The sequence below is a fragment of the Anabrus simplex genome, chromosome 4 (assembly GCF_040414725.1).
Source record: "Anabrus simplex isolate iqAnaSimp1 chromosome 4, ASM4041472v1, whole genome shotgun sequence".
Taxonomy (NCBI): domain Eukaryota; kingdom Metazoa; phylum Arthropoda; class Insecta; order Orthoptera; family Tettigoniidae; genus Anabrus; species Anabrus simplex.
In genome coordinates, this window is record NC_090268.1 from 13,617,000 (window position 1) to 13,631,820 (window position 14,821).

At 43.3% G+C, this 14,821-nt stretch overlaps 1 long non-coding RNA gene across 1 annotated transcript in view; it reads right to left on the bottom strand.

The window, feature by feature from the left end:
• Positions 1 to 357: 357 nt before the first annotated feature.
• Positions 358 to 14,821, bottom strand: part of LOC136872336 (uncharacterized) — an 843,894-nt gene continuing 829,430 nt past the window's right edge. Inside the window, exon 4 of the long non-coding RNA XR_010859874.2 lies at positions 358 to 393. This is a non-coding gene — a long non-coding RNA (uncharacterized lncRNA). The remainder of the gene's footprint in view (positions 394 to 14,821) is intronic.

Sequence of the window (14,821 nt, forward strand, 5' to 3'; positions counted from 1 at the left end):
TAATTTCCTCACTTAATATGTTAATGGAGCGATAGCTTTTTAAACCCATAGTAATTAAATTTCAGAAATATTGATATGTCTCTCCGAATAATCGCACAATAAAATACCCAATAAATTAAATACAAGGATAAAGAAGTAGTAGGCGAAATAGTGTGATAGCAGAGTGACATCGTCTCCAGTATGTCAATAAGGGATTGTGGTTCAAATCCCACATATGCGCGTGGAACATTTGAAATACAAACTCATCGTTGTAGTTGAGATTCCACGTACAACTGCAGCTTCCATGGCTATGGCCAATCGACAAACATAGCTTTTAAATATTTTATGAGTAAAAGTTAAATGTATTTACATACCTGACACCCCTCAAGTTATAAGACCGAATCCAAGTAAAATCTGAAAAGAAGAGAACATGTTTAATTCAGGAAATGATAGTGTTACACTCGAGAGTTTGGTGTGAACTAATCAAACGTGTTCATGCAGTCCAAATAAAAAGCATAAAGCGATGATGATTATTCATAGTGAAGAGCCTGAGTGCGTGGAAATGAAAAGGACTGGAAATGAACATTAGTTGATAATGATGCTTGATGTTTGCAAAGGCCTAAAATCCAGATCACCGGCCACTAATCGTACAAAATGAGACGAAATGTAACGACAATTTAAGATTCCAAAGTTCATACACTGAACAGAATTCAAAACATGAGGATCAGGATGAATGGACGAATATGAATTAAAAACAATCAGCGAATCCAACTCACAACATTGAATGTTAAAAACAGTTCCATAATCAATCCATTGACTAGAATTCAAAAAGACAATGAAAAGTGATAATGAACTTTACAAGATCAGTGGTTCCGAAACGCAATGCTTCACCTTGCCAGAAACTAACTTAAACTGACCAAGGGTTTGCTTCCAAAGCACAATTCTGATTCAATGTTTCTTGAAAATCCAGGTCAACGGCCTCTCATAATGGTAATTATCGCTAGTAAAGTAGAACCATTGTAATTCTCATGTAGCGGTGCTAATCGCAAGTAAAGTAGACTGGCGGGGTTCCGCACATTGTGGTACTACGCACAGGTAAAGCAGATCTATGGTGTTTCTCACATAGTGGTACGAATCACTGGCACCCTTAATATTCCATGGTGTTCCTCACATTGTAAGTACTAACCGCAGGCCCACGGTGTCACTCATATAGTGGTTCTAATCACAGGCAACGTAAGCGCGTAGTGTTCCGCATATAGAGGTACTAATCACGCGTACCGTGAACCCATAGTGAACCACCCACTGTTGCTACTACTCACAAACCTATTGTGTACCTAACATAGTGGTACTACTCGCAAGTGAAGTTGACCCAAGGTGTTCCCCGCGCCATGGTACGAATCACAAGTAGTCTCATGGTTATAATTCAATCATCCCTTGGTCGCCCGTTTTTGTCACCTCATACGGCAGGCGGAAGATCCCGAGGGTGTATTTTTCATCTGCATCCCCTACCCACAGTTGGTCAAAGGGAGAGGGAGAGGAAAAAAGGAAAGGATCCGACACTTCGAAAAATGAAATACTGGACGAAGAAAGACAGGGGCCACGAAGAGCGTGAAAATGGGAGACTTCCTAGGCCTCGAATGCTCTAATACAGTCGGGGTCGGACAATAACAAGAGATGATGATGATGATGATGATGATGATGATAATGATGATGATGATGATGCTTGTTGTTTAAAGGGACCTAACATCTAGGTCGTCGGCCTCTAATGGTACGAAATGAGACGAAATGACATGACAAATTAAAAGCCCCAAAACATCCACTGACCACAATTCAAAACGTGAGGACGAAGAATGAATGGATGGATGGATATGAATTTAAAACGATCAGTGGAACCGACCCACAGTGCCTCACATGCACAGAAGCTGGCGTAGAACAATAGTATTACTGACGATGGGACTGCTTCTAGAGCACAATACTGAATCTATTATACCTGTAAGCGAAAGGTGTCCAAAATCAAAGTCAGCGGCCCCTGGCAATGGCACTTATCGCTAGGAAAGTAGAACCATTGCATTTGTCATGTTGCGGTACTAATCAACAGTAGCGTAGACTCGCGGTATTCCACACATTATGGTACTACTCACAGGTAATGAAATTCGCACATGTATTACAGATCTACGGTGTTTCGCACATTGACAGGCAACGCAAACGTATGGTGTTCTATCACATAAGTGTACTAACCACAGGGACTCGTACTATCCTGTGGTGTTCCTCATATAGCGGTAACTAATCATAGGAAAGGCAGAACCATGGGTTCACTCATTCCACGGTGTCGCTCATATAGTGCTACTTATCACAGAGCCGTTGTGTTCTTGTTTGCTACTAATCACAAACCTATTTCGTACCCAACATAGTGGTACTACGCGCAAGTAAAAGCGACCCATGGTGTTCCCCGCGTGGTGGTACGAATCACAAGTAGTTTCATGGTTCTAATTTGATCATCGCTTGGTCGCCCTTTTTAATCGCCCCTTACGATAGGCGGGGGATAGCGTGGATGAATTCTTCGTCTGCTTCCCACACCCACAGGGGGTATAACAAGAGTTGACGAAGTGAGATGGGACCAGGTGAATGAATGTGAGGAAGCTGACACAAGTAACTGGAAGCAGTGCCGAAAGTCCGCAAAGTGTCCCCGTGATCGCCAACCCACGCTCCCTTGAGCCCCTTTTAGTCCCGTCCTATTTCGGACATGGGTGACCGATTTAGATTTGTGAGGCCATCCTCCCTCATCTTTCGACGTAACTCTTCCACTTTATCCTTTGTATTGAAAGGAGATTGTAATGTTATTCTGCCACCAATGGTCCAGGAGTATTATATCGCTAAGTCTATAGATTTTGTGTTAATTAGCATGAGAAATTTTCGAATAGCGAATTCATTTTGAATAGCTTTTCCCTCTGTCTCTTTGTACCCATTCAATAAACTTTGACTGTTGTTTAGTGTGTTGGTCGGAATAAAATACAGTACAGTAAAATGGGCACTACGGAACCGCGGCTTTGTGTACCGTCAGCTATGTCAATCCCCTGCTTTGTGCTTGCGTGTGGCTGTGTTGACGCGTTCAATTTGCTTTTGTTATACTTCAGATACAAAAACACGCTACGTGTATATATTTATCAGAAATTACTACCCATGACCATTGACCGGCTAACTATAGGTGCTGTGAAAAAGCAACATTTTTAAAGACCATCGTTTGGCCCACTCGACAGTGATTATTAGCCGAGTGGTTTATTTCCTAAACTAGAGTTCACGTACAGTGTAGTTCCATACTTGTACAGGGAGCGAGTTGACGCGCTGCTGTGAGCTTGCATTCGGGAGATAGCGGGTGCTAGTACAACTGTCGGGAGAACTGAAGTTGGTTCTCCGTGTTTCCACCAGGCCTTAAGGCCACGGCCACTTCCTTCCCTAACTCCTAGTTGCCATAAGACCTATCTGTGACGATGCGACGTTAATAAAGTTGTTAAAAATGATAATGACGCTTGTTGTTTAGCATCTAGGTCATCGGCCCGCAATGGTACGAAATGAGTCAAAGTATAATGACAATTTAAAATTCCAAAATTCATCCACTGACCAAAATTAAGAACTTTATAGTGAAGAATGAACGGATGTATATGAAAAATCGTGGATCCAATTCACAATATTGGAAGTTAAAAATAATTCCAAATTATATCTACTGACTAGAATTAAAAGAAACGACGATGAACAATAATTATGAAACTAATTCGTCCCATAACGCGCCCACCTTCCAAACAAGAGTATATACTGACCAAGGTACAGCTACTTGTTGTCTAAATGGGGTTCAAACTCCACGTCACAATGGCACTCGTCATTAGTAAAGAAGAACCAGGTGTTTCTCATTTAGCGGTACTAATAACAAGTAACGTCGGCTCACGGTGTTCCTCACATTGTGGCGATACTCACACGTACGCACAGGTAACGCAGACGTATGGTGTTTCTCACATAATGGCGCCACTCATAGGCAACGCATATCTGTGGTGTTCCTCGCGTAGTGTTACTAATCACAAGGGACACCCACACCCGTGGTATTTCTCACAATGATACTAATAATGGGAACTGGAAACCCACAGTCAATTACTCTTTGCTGCTACTAATCACAAACATAGTGGTACTACTCGCAAGTAAAGGCGACCCACGATGTTACCCGCATGATGGTACTAACCACAAGTAGTTTCATGGTTCTAATGCAATCATCCCATGGTCATCCATTCTCGTCACCTCATACGATACCGTGGGCATATTCTTCCTCTGCACATGTTGGCGAACTAATTATAAATAACGCGGAAATCATTTCAAGCTCCCATGGTTACAAACAGCCTCATCTTCGTTGATCAGTGTACCAGGCTTAGTAATAATTGAATAGATTCTTTGTTGCGTAATGCTCAGTACTTGCTTGTAACTGGACTGTTATGTGCCATACGCTCCGTCATTTGTCGCATCCCCATGGCAGTCCTACCCTCCATCGTTCCAGCATGTTCTTAATGATGATGCTTGTTGTTTAAAGGGGCCTAACATCGACGTCATCCGCCCCTAATGGTACGAAATGAAATCGCAACAAAAAATTCAAAATCATCCACTGACCCAAATAATAAAAAGTCTTGAAGAATGAATGGTTGGACATGAACCAAAAACTAAAAAACAATAAAAAACAAACAAAACACTAGATACGACGCAAAAAAATCATAAATAATAGTATTCCTGACCAAGGGACCACTTATAAAGCACGATCCTGAATTGAGCATGCTTGATGTCTAAAGGGGTCCAAAATCCATGTCTAATGCCCCACAGAATGGTACATGTCCCGAGTAAACTAGAACCATGCCATTTGTCATGTTGGGGTACTAATCAAAAGTAGCGAAGACTCACTGTGTTCCACACAAGATGGTACTACTCACAAGTATTGTACGTCGTACAGGTAACGCAGACCTATGGTGTTTCTCACTCAATGCCGCCACTCATAGCCAACGCAAACCGATGAGGTTCCTCACCTAGGGGTACTAGTCACGGGTGCCGGTATTCCCGTGGTGTTCCTCGCATAGTGGGTACTAATTACAGGCAACGCAGACCCACGGTGCCGCTCATAGAGTGGTACAACTCACAGGCAACGCCCAGACCCGTGCTGTTGCTCACATGGGTACGACTCACGGGTACTGGAAACCTACAGGAGAACCCCGTCTTCTGCTACTAATCACAAACCTATTGCGTACATAATATAGTGGTACTACTCGCAAGTACAGGCAACCCATGGTGTTCCCCGTGTGATGATACGAATCAAAAATAGTTTCATGATTCTAATTCAATCATCTCTTGATCGCCCCTCACAACAGGCAGGGGATACCGTGCGTGTATTATTCGTCTGCGTCCCCCACCCACAGGGGTAAAGAGAGAGAGAAAAGAAGAAGAAAGAAGGGATCCGTCACTTCGAAAGATGAAGTAACGGACGAAGAAAGGCAAGGGCCACGAAGGGCGTGAAAATGAAATACTTCCTAGGCCTCGAATGCTCTAATACCGTCGGGGTCGGAAAAGAACCGGAGTTGACGAAGGGAGGTCGGACAGGATAGACGAAAATGAGGAGTCTGGCACAAGTAAGTGGAAGCAATGCCAGGACTCAGCTAAGGGCCCCTTGGTCGCCAATCCACACTCCCAAGTTGAGAGCACCTTGGGCCCCGGTTAGTCGCCTCTTACGACAGGCAGGGGATACCGTAAGTGTATTCTTCATCTGGGTCCCCCACCCACAGGGGGTCAGCATATTCTTCTACCCCGTGCAAGCGTGATTCCATCTCTTCCAGGGTCTATTGTCACTGTCACATACATATTAAACAGCTCACATCGTCCATTGTAGCATGCTAAATGCATGTGGTAGTTCATTCAATTTTCAAACCTTTCGTCTGCGTGGGATGTGACAATGGATTTGTTGCTAGAGCGCAAGCACACGTACGTACTCGAACCAGATTCTTACGAATGATTAAAATTAATCATAAGTTTGTTGATAAAACAATGCTACAAACATCCATTGCTGTAATCAAAATAAACGTTCTACACAAATTTCCTTTCATTTAAATTAATATGTACAGAGACTAAAAAAAAGATGAGCATTTAATATTTCATCAGAATAATGTTTCTTGACAAAATATAATTCCCCTCCCAGGTAGGCAAAAACGCTGTGACAGTTATAAGAAACGTATCTTTAGGCTCAATTGTTTCTGAAGGAAATTTACCTGCGAGGAGCGTTAGCATTCTCAACATCAAAATGAATATAAATCCATTCTTGCCTGTGTAGTTCCAATGTTAGCTCATGATTATGATAATGATGTTTGTTGTTTAAAGGCCCTTAACAGCTAGGTCATCGGCCCCTAATGGTAGGAGATGGACGACATGATATGATAATTAAAATTTTAAAATGTATCCACTGACTAGAATGTAAAAGAAATGATAATGAACAATGGCTGTCAGTTTAAAACAATCAGTGGATCTAATTCGCGATCCCTCATTTTCGGTAAAATGATAGATGACAGATCATGGTAGAATATGGCATTGCTTTAAAATGCAATAATATATCATGCAAAGTACTATTTAAAAACACATTAAAATATACAAACACAAACTAGAAGAGAGTCAATTTAATACAATTTAGTAAACAATAATATACAGTCTAATACGAAACACTACGCTTATATGCTATAAAACAAACCACTATCCCTCGTAAAATGGATGACGAAGTCTGCTGACTGCATGAGGGACATGGTACTCGGGTGGCGCAGATCGACCAGGTCCACGCACTCCGTACGAATGTGTGCACGGTAAGATGATCGCCGCAAGTACACACCGGCGGAGGTTCTCCTTTCAGTAAATAGGAGTGCGTTACTATGCCGTGGCCGACCCGAAGACGACATTATACCACTGCTTCACTCCGAGAAGCCTGAAGGGAAGTACTCCATTCCTTCATTGTACCTTTCATCGCTCTCAGTGGAGGCCAGTCCATCACCCAATGAGGCATAACAAAATGTCTCAGCTGAGAGAGAATATCACTTGCTGGAACGTTGTAAGGCAACGAGGGCAGTCAACTGCCTCCTTGGCAGCCTTATCTGCTAAATACTCTCTCTCTCTCTCTCTCTCTACACCCATGCAACAAAATGAAACGATAATTAAAACTTCAAAATATATCCACTGACTTGAATCTAAAACTGTGGCTGAGTATGATCAAGAGATTACTCATCATTGCTACTGTCGAACACAGTGAGAGTACAAGAGGTCCGCTTAAAACTTCTACCCATACGTTTAAGGAAAATTGCTCTTGAAAGTGTATCTGGACATTTATTGCTCTATATGGAGTGCAACACGTTTCGTCAGTGGCAAGAATTCTAGCAAGGAGATCCAACTATTGCCATTTCTTACTCAGAAAGTACTGACGGAATCGCTCCCTGAGGGGAAAGTCTGGTCCATGAAGTTTTTAAACTTGTGTATGATATGGATACAACAGCTGATGATCCGTAAGTGCAAATGATTTGCTGTTTTAAGGGCAATAATATATAGGTCATCGGCCCTTAATCTGTTCGATGTACAATGCATTGAGGCACAAACTGCTCATTGGTTTTCCTTCAGTGATTTTCTCACAGTCATTTTTAACCAAGTCTAAAATTTCTTCTTCCACCGTCAATAAACGTTGTTGCCGTGAACCACAAACTTCAGTGTCTCGAAGAACAGCCATAAACACCCTGACCTCGAGACACCTCGACCTAGAACGCTGCACAGGCTTGGAGGGGAGGGCAACTTGGGGATATCACAGCTAAATTGTCGTTCTGTTTACCAGACTTCTCAAAACCATCGGCCAAATCTTTGCGATTTACTTTCTCCTACACTGTTTAAGATAAAAGTGACATATTTGAATATGTCTGCTTAGAATACCTTCTTCTACCATCAGTTCAAGTGACGTAATTTATTTCAATTACACCGGGTGTAACACACTTGCCGTGACTTCGTAGCGAGTTCTGCCTCAGTTAGGAAAACAAAGAAAAGAAAATTACCTCGCTCCTCATTTCACTACTGAGAACATTCCTCTACACCTGGATAACTTATGGTAGTTTATTGTGGAACTGCAGGTGAGCTAAACAGCCTTTCGGCACAATACAACATGCATTGGTAGGTATGTGCTCACAGTAACTATACGTCTGGAATTGAACTGGTATATTTCTGTTAAGTTAAGCACAATCTATTCACCTAAAACCCTTTTACACATTGAAAATACACGTTTCATTACATATGTGACATTTTGTACGTATGCCTTTTCCTAATTAATATTACATTGTAAGTGTCCTCTAGAAAGTTGGCTCGAGGGTGAGCGGTGAAGCGTCGGACGTGCAATGACATTACAAGCGCCAACAATTCACAAAAGTCCCTCACAATTGCATTAGCCGTGATTGCTGGGGACAACAGTGAGATACGTTGCTCTCACACGGAGAGATATTTGGATCATCCCTCTGTCGACTTCATGTATACCCTGCGGCCTCCAAACTAGCAGGCGTGTTCAACCAAAAAGAGACGCACATCTTGTGCTGAATTGAAATCACTATCAGGTCGCGACAGAAATATAACTGCACTACCATATCTACATTTATATCTATCAACATTGTAATTATCCATCACAATTTTTTGTTAATGGATGTGTTCTCTTAGCATGAAAATTGTACTCAATATCTAGTAACGTGTGAGCTAATTCGCATAGGCCTAATAGCACAATAGGATATTGGTGCCCTCAGGTTTAAAAGCGGCAAACCAGATCCAGCGAGCAGGCTAGCGAAGGGGCTGAAAGCTCCGATGATAATGATTATGATGATGATTGTTGTTCAAAGGTATTGCACACATAATGGCACCACATATAGGCAACGCAAACCCATAGTGTTCTTCACGTAGGTGTACTAATCACAGGCAACGCAAACCCATAGTGTTCTTCACGTAGGTGTACTAATCACAGGCAACGCAAACCCATAGTGTTCTTTACATAGGTGTTCTAATCACAGGCAACGCAAACCCATAGTGTTCTTCACGTAGGTGTACTAATCACAGGCAACGCAAACCCATGGTGTTCTTCACGTAGGTGTACTAATCACAGACAACGCAAACCCATAGTGTTCTTCACGTAGGTGTACTAATCACAGGCAACGCAAACCCATAGTGTTCTTTATGTAGGTGTATTAATCACAGGCAACGCAAACCCATAGTGTTCTTCACGTAGGTGTACTAATCACAGGCAACGCAAACCCATAGTGTTCTTCACGTAGGTGTACTAATCACAGGCAACGCAAACCCATAGTGTTCTTCACGTAAGTGTACTAATCACAGGCAACGCAGGCCCGTGGCGTTTCTCGTGTGATGGTACTAATCGCAAGTAGTCACAATCATCCCTTAGTCACCCCTTACGACAGGCAAGGGATACGGTGTGTGTATTCTTCGTCTGCGTCCCTCTCATACAGGGTGTGCTTGTGAATTTAAACGTGTTGTTTCTTCATCAGGGAATAAATTGCAGAGGAGCATGAAAATATCGTAATGGACCATACATGAAAGCGACGGGCGCAAGTTTTTATGACGACATTCGGTTAGCTCTGAATGAGTGGAAAGTTCTAAAATGATGGAAATTTCCTATCTATTTTTAATCTTGAAAATGAAGAGCGGTTTTGTAAAACGCGCCTATATGCTTGAACATGTTGTCAGACTCGCTTTAGAGGAAGGAATATACCCGCTAGGTAGCCCAACAGACAGCATGTGCATCATCAATCACTACCACCTGCTATATGTTTAGTGCCAGCTCTGTGGGTTATCAGCTGTGTCAGGATCTCGGGTTAATAACCCAGCCACTGATGAGGTCTAATCTGGTGACTCGAGACAATGGGGGTATTCTGTCATCCTTCTCTGAAATATTACCCGGAAAAGAGAGTGATACGCATTGGCATTACTAAATAGATAAATAATTAATTCATATTAACAAAAATGTGAAATACTGACTTATGCGATTAGAAATTAAATACCATCATATCCTGTCTATGGTTAGGCGATCGAAAATTATGAACTAATTTCACGAGGTTCAGGAGAAACGTAACCTCCAGGCTGAAGTCTGGTGATATCCGAAATGTAATTAGCTCGACTTAGGACTTTTAAATTGATAGAGATGATGCTTGTTGTTTAAAGGGGCAGACATCTAAGTAATCGCCCCTATTTGTACGAAATGAGACGAAATGAAATGACAATTTAAAAATCCATAATCCTCCACCGACCAGTTTAAAAAAAGTGAGGACAATGAATGAATGGATGGATATGAACGCAAGAAAAACAAAAACAAAAAAAAAGCAACCTAAAAACAGTGGATTCGACTCAAAAAAATTCATAAATAATAGTATTACTGACCAAGGGACCACTTATAAAGCACAACCCTGAATCGGGGATGCTTGATGTCTAAAGGTGTCCAAAATCCACGTCTAGGGCACTTCGGAATGGTACATGTCGCGAGTAAAGTAGAACCATGCTGCTTGTCATGTTGGGGTACTAATCAAAGTAGCGAAGGCTCACGGTGTTCCACACAAGATGGTACTATTAACAAGTATTGTACTTCGTACAGGGAACGCAGACCTATGGTGTTTCTCACACAATGGCGCCACTCATAGCCAACGCAAACCGATGAGGTTCCTCACCTAGGTGTACTAGTCACGGGTGCCGGTATTCCCGTGGTGTTCCTCACATAGTGGGTACTAATCACAGGCAACGCAGACCCACGGTGTTGCTCACATGGGTACGACTCACGGGTACTGGAAAACCCATACGGTACTGATTCACCCCCTATTGGTACTAAACACCAACCTATTTCGTACGTAATATAGTGATACAACTCGCAAGTAAAGGCGACTCATAGTGTTCCCCGCGTGATTGTAATAATCAAAAGTATTTTCATGGTTCTAAGTCAATCATCCCTTGGTCGCCCCTTTCAGTCGCCTCTCACGACAGGCAGGGGATACCGTGGGTGTATTTTTCGTCTGCGTTCCCCACCCACACGGGGTAGAGGGAGAGAATAAAGAAGAAGAAAGAAGAAGAAAGAAGGGATCCGTCACTTCGAAAAATGAAGGCGAAGACGAAGGAGGGCGTGAAAGTTAAAACTGCCGATGCCTCGAATGCGCAGTGGGTTGTGTGTTCGGTCCGCGAGAGGTGTTTTATTTTTCTCAAGTCGCCGGCAAGCCGGTTAGGACCCCCCTATCCGCCACCTGGGACGCGCCACGTGGAAGCATCACCTCTCCCCCTGCTACGCAAGCGTGGTAGGTTCGTGGCATTTTTAAATTGTGTTCTATTTGTTATCATGAAGCAGATATTATAATGTACTGTACTATATTTGTCCATAGTGGCGGCGATATTTCTTACAAGATGAAATACAACAAGGAAACTGATGATGATGATGATGATGTTTGTTGTTTGAAGGGGCCTAACAGCTAATCATCGACCCCTAGTAGTACAGTTTAAAATATATCCAATGACCAGAATTAAAAGGAAATGATGATGAAAAACTATTATGAGATTAATAAAATCAGTGGATCTGACTCGCAATGAACTATTTGCTAGTGAAATTATAGAAAATATTCATTACAATGGAATAAGGCATTGCCTTGAAGTACAGAGATGTATAGCATCTAAGTTATAAGTTATATTAACACTTCAAAATACGAAGTAACAGAGACACAATGGGATAAACGCACAGTAAACAAAATTACACCAGTAAGAAATAGATTTTTACACACGATAAAAAAGGCAGTAATCCCTCATGAGACGGATGATGAGATTACTGACTGCTCGTCATCTCGTTGGATGAGCGAAATTCCACTCGGATGTTTTAGACTACGGCTCAGATCGACCAGGTCCACGCACTCCGTGAGGATGTGTACCACGCTAAGAATATCGCCGCAAGTACACACCGCGGGCCGTTCACCCTTCAGTATGCCACGCCCGATCTGCAGACGACATAATACCACAGCTTCTCTCTTAGAAGCCCGAAGCGAAGACTTCCATACCTGCATAGTTCGTTTTATCCCTCTCAGCTTATTTGGGAGAGGGATGGCCTGCCACTCCACCTTCCAAAGAGACACAACCAGATGTCTCCGCTGAGAGCGAATGTCGCTGTAAGGCAACAGCAATGTACCAGCCTCGTTTCCCACTACACACATGTGCTAACAAGGAAGCCGTCTTCAGTACCTCGGAAGGTAGATCACTGGAATCAAACACGACAGGCTTTTATCGGTAGATTTACTGGCACGTAGCAGAAATCCTGTGGAGAAAAGTTCCGTCAAGCCACCGTCCCCTAAACTCAATATTATTATTTTTAGTAATTAAGTAACTTCCTTAAACTGAAGATGATGATGCTTGTTGTTTTAAGGGGCATAACATCGAAGGTAATCGGCCCCTAATGGAACGAGATGGACGACATGATCTATGATATTTAAAATTCTAAAATGTATCCACTGACAAGAGTTAAAAACCTGGTGATGAGGAAACGAGTATGATATTAAAACAATCAGTGGATCTAATTCGCAATCCTTATGTTCTAATAAGATAAGAGAAAATACATGAAAAAAAGGAATAAGGCATTGCGTGGTAATGCAGATATATATACATAATTTATATTAGACGCTAAAATAACACATTAAAATACGCAACACAAACGAAAATGAAGTCGATGGGATAAAAGCGCAATTGACACAAATACAGTAGAACATAGGACATCATTAGACACGATAAAACAGAGCGGATGAGTAGGTCTACTTACAGTTCGTCATCTCGCAAGATAAGTAAGATGGTACTCGGGAGGTTAAGACTACGGCGAAGATCGACCAGTTCCATACACTGTGTACCACAGAAAGATGGTCGCCGCAGGTACACGCCGGAGGGGATTCTCCTTTCAAAACATGCGAGTGAGTCAGGACACCATGGCCGATCCCAAGACGACATAATACCACGGCTTTCCTTAACGAAGCCCGCTTATCGCTCTCAGCTTATTGGGAAGTGGAGTGGCCTGCCACTCCATGTCCCAAAGGGACATAACCAGATGTCTCAGCTGAGTGCGAATATCACTTGCTGGAACCTTGAAAGGCAACGGAGTCAGTGAAACTGCCTCGTTGGTAGCCTGATCTGCTAATTTCTTTCCCTCCACACCCATGTGACTTGGGAGCCACATAAACGTGATTCTGGTGGCGGCATCCGAACACCTGGCCAGCAGGTCCTGGTCCCGGTGCACCAGAGGGTGCCGAGGGAAAGAAGTATTAATGGACAGGAACGAACTCATGGAGTCAGTACACAGAAGAAAGTGTCGGCGTCCATTGGACAGTGCGTACCGCAGAGCTTTACAGACAGCATAGAGCTATGTCGTGTACACACTGCAGGTCTCCGTAAGAGCAAAATAAAAGCTTTCATTGTCGAAAACGAACGCACAGCCCACCTTCGTTTCTGTCCTTGAACCATCCGTGTAGACGACGACTGAACCTGGATATCGGCCAACAATGGACAGAAATAGCCTCCGATAAATCGAAGGTCCGTGTTTACCTTCGGGCCAGTGTGCAGGTCCAGAATTATTTCAGGTCGCCGTACTACCCACGGAGGTACCCAATTTGGTTGTCTGACAAGGCAAGGAACCGAAGGTACGTGAAACAATCTGTAAATGCTATCCAAGCGTATCCCAACCGGCCGCGTTGCTTGAGGACAAGCAACATACAGCAAATGGTTGCCATTGTTGAACACGCAAGGATAGCGTGGATGAAGTGGCATCTGCCGCAAATTTGCAGCATACGAAAAAAGCATTTGCTGGCGCCTCAGGTATAAAGGCGGCACACCAGGCTCATCGAGCATTTAGGAAATTGGGCTTGTACGGAAAACTCCCGTCGCCAACGGAACCCCGCTGTGGTGGATGCTGTTCAGCTTCGCAAGAACGCATGGTCTTGCTGAGGCATATGCTGCACTGCCGTAGTCTAACCTGGATAACATGTTTACCCTGTCAAATCGTAGGAGAACCGCGCGGTCAGTTCCCCAATTAGTGCTGCTAAGAAACTTTATGAGATTAAGCCTCTTGGTGCATTGCACTTTTAGCTCCCGCACGTGTGGCTCCCACGTTAGTTCACTGTCAAAAAGGAGCCCAAGATATCGGTAAGTGTCAACCACGGGAAGAGCGACATATCCTAGAGAGAGTTCAGGATGGGGGTGAAGAGTACGTTGACGACAAAGCTGGACAACAGAGGTCTTTCCGGTACAAAACCGAAAGCCATGTTATAAGGTCCACTGCCCCACCCTTCTAATAGTTTGCTGTAATATTCGCTCTGCGACTGCCATACTGCGCGAGCTATAGTGCAGAGCAAAATCGTCCACATATAGCGACAGTATTACTGCTGAACCAGCAGCAGCGACAATATCGTTTATGGAAATCGCGAACAGAGTGACACTAAGGACCGATCCCTGTGGGACTCCATTTTCCTGAACGTGGTATTGCGAATATGTCCTATCTACTCGGACACGGAATAGACGGAGGGACAAAAAAAATCGCAATAAATACCGGCAAGTTACCTCGGAATCTCCAATGATGCAGGATTGAAAGGAAACCATGCCGCCATGAGGTGTCGTAGGCCTTCTCTAAGAGAAAGAAAACAGCTAGCAAATGCTGTTTGCGGAGAAACGCATCCTGGATAGAGCTCTCCAGGCGTACCAAGAGGTCAGTGGTGGATCGAGCGGGTCGAAAACCACATTGGTACTCTGACAAGTG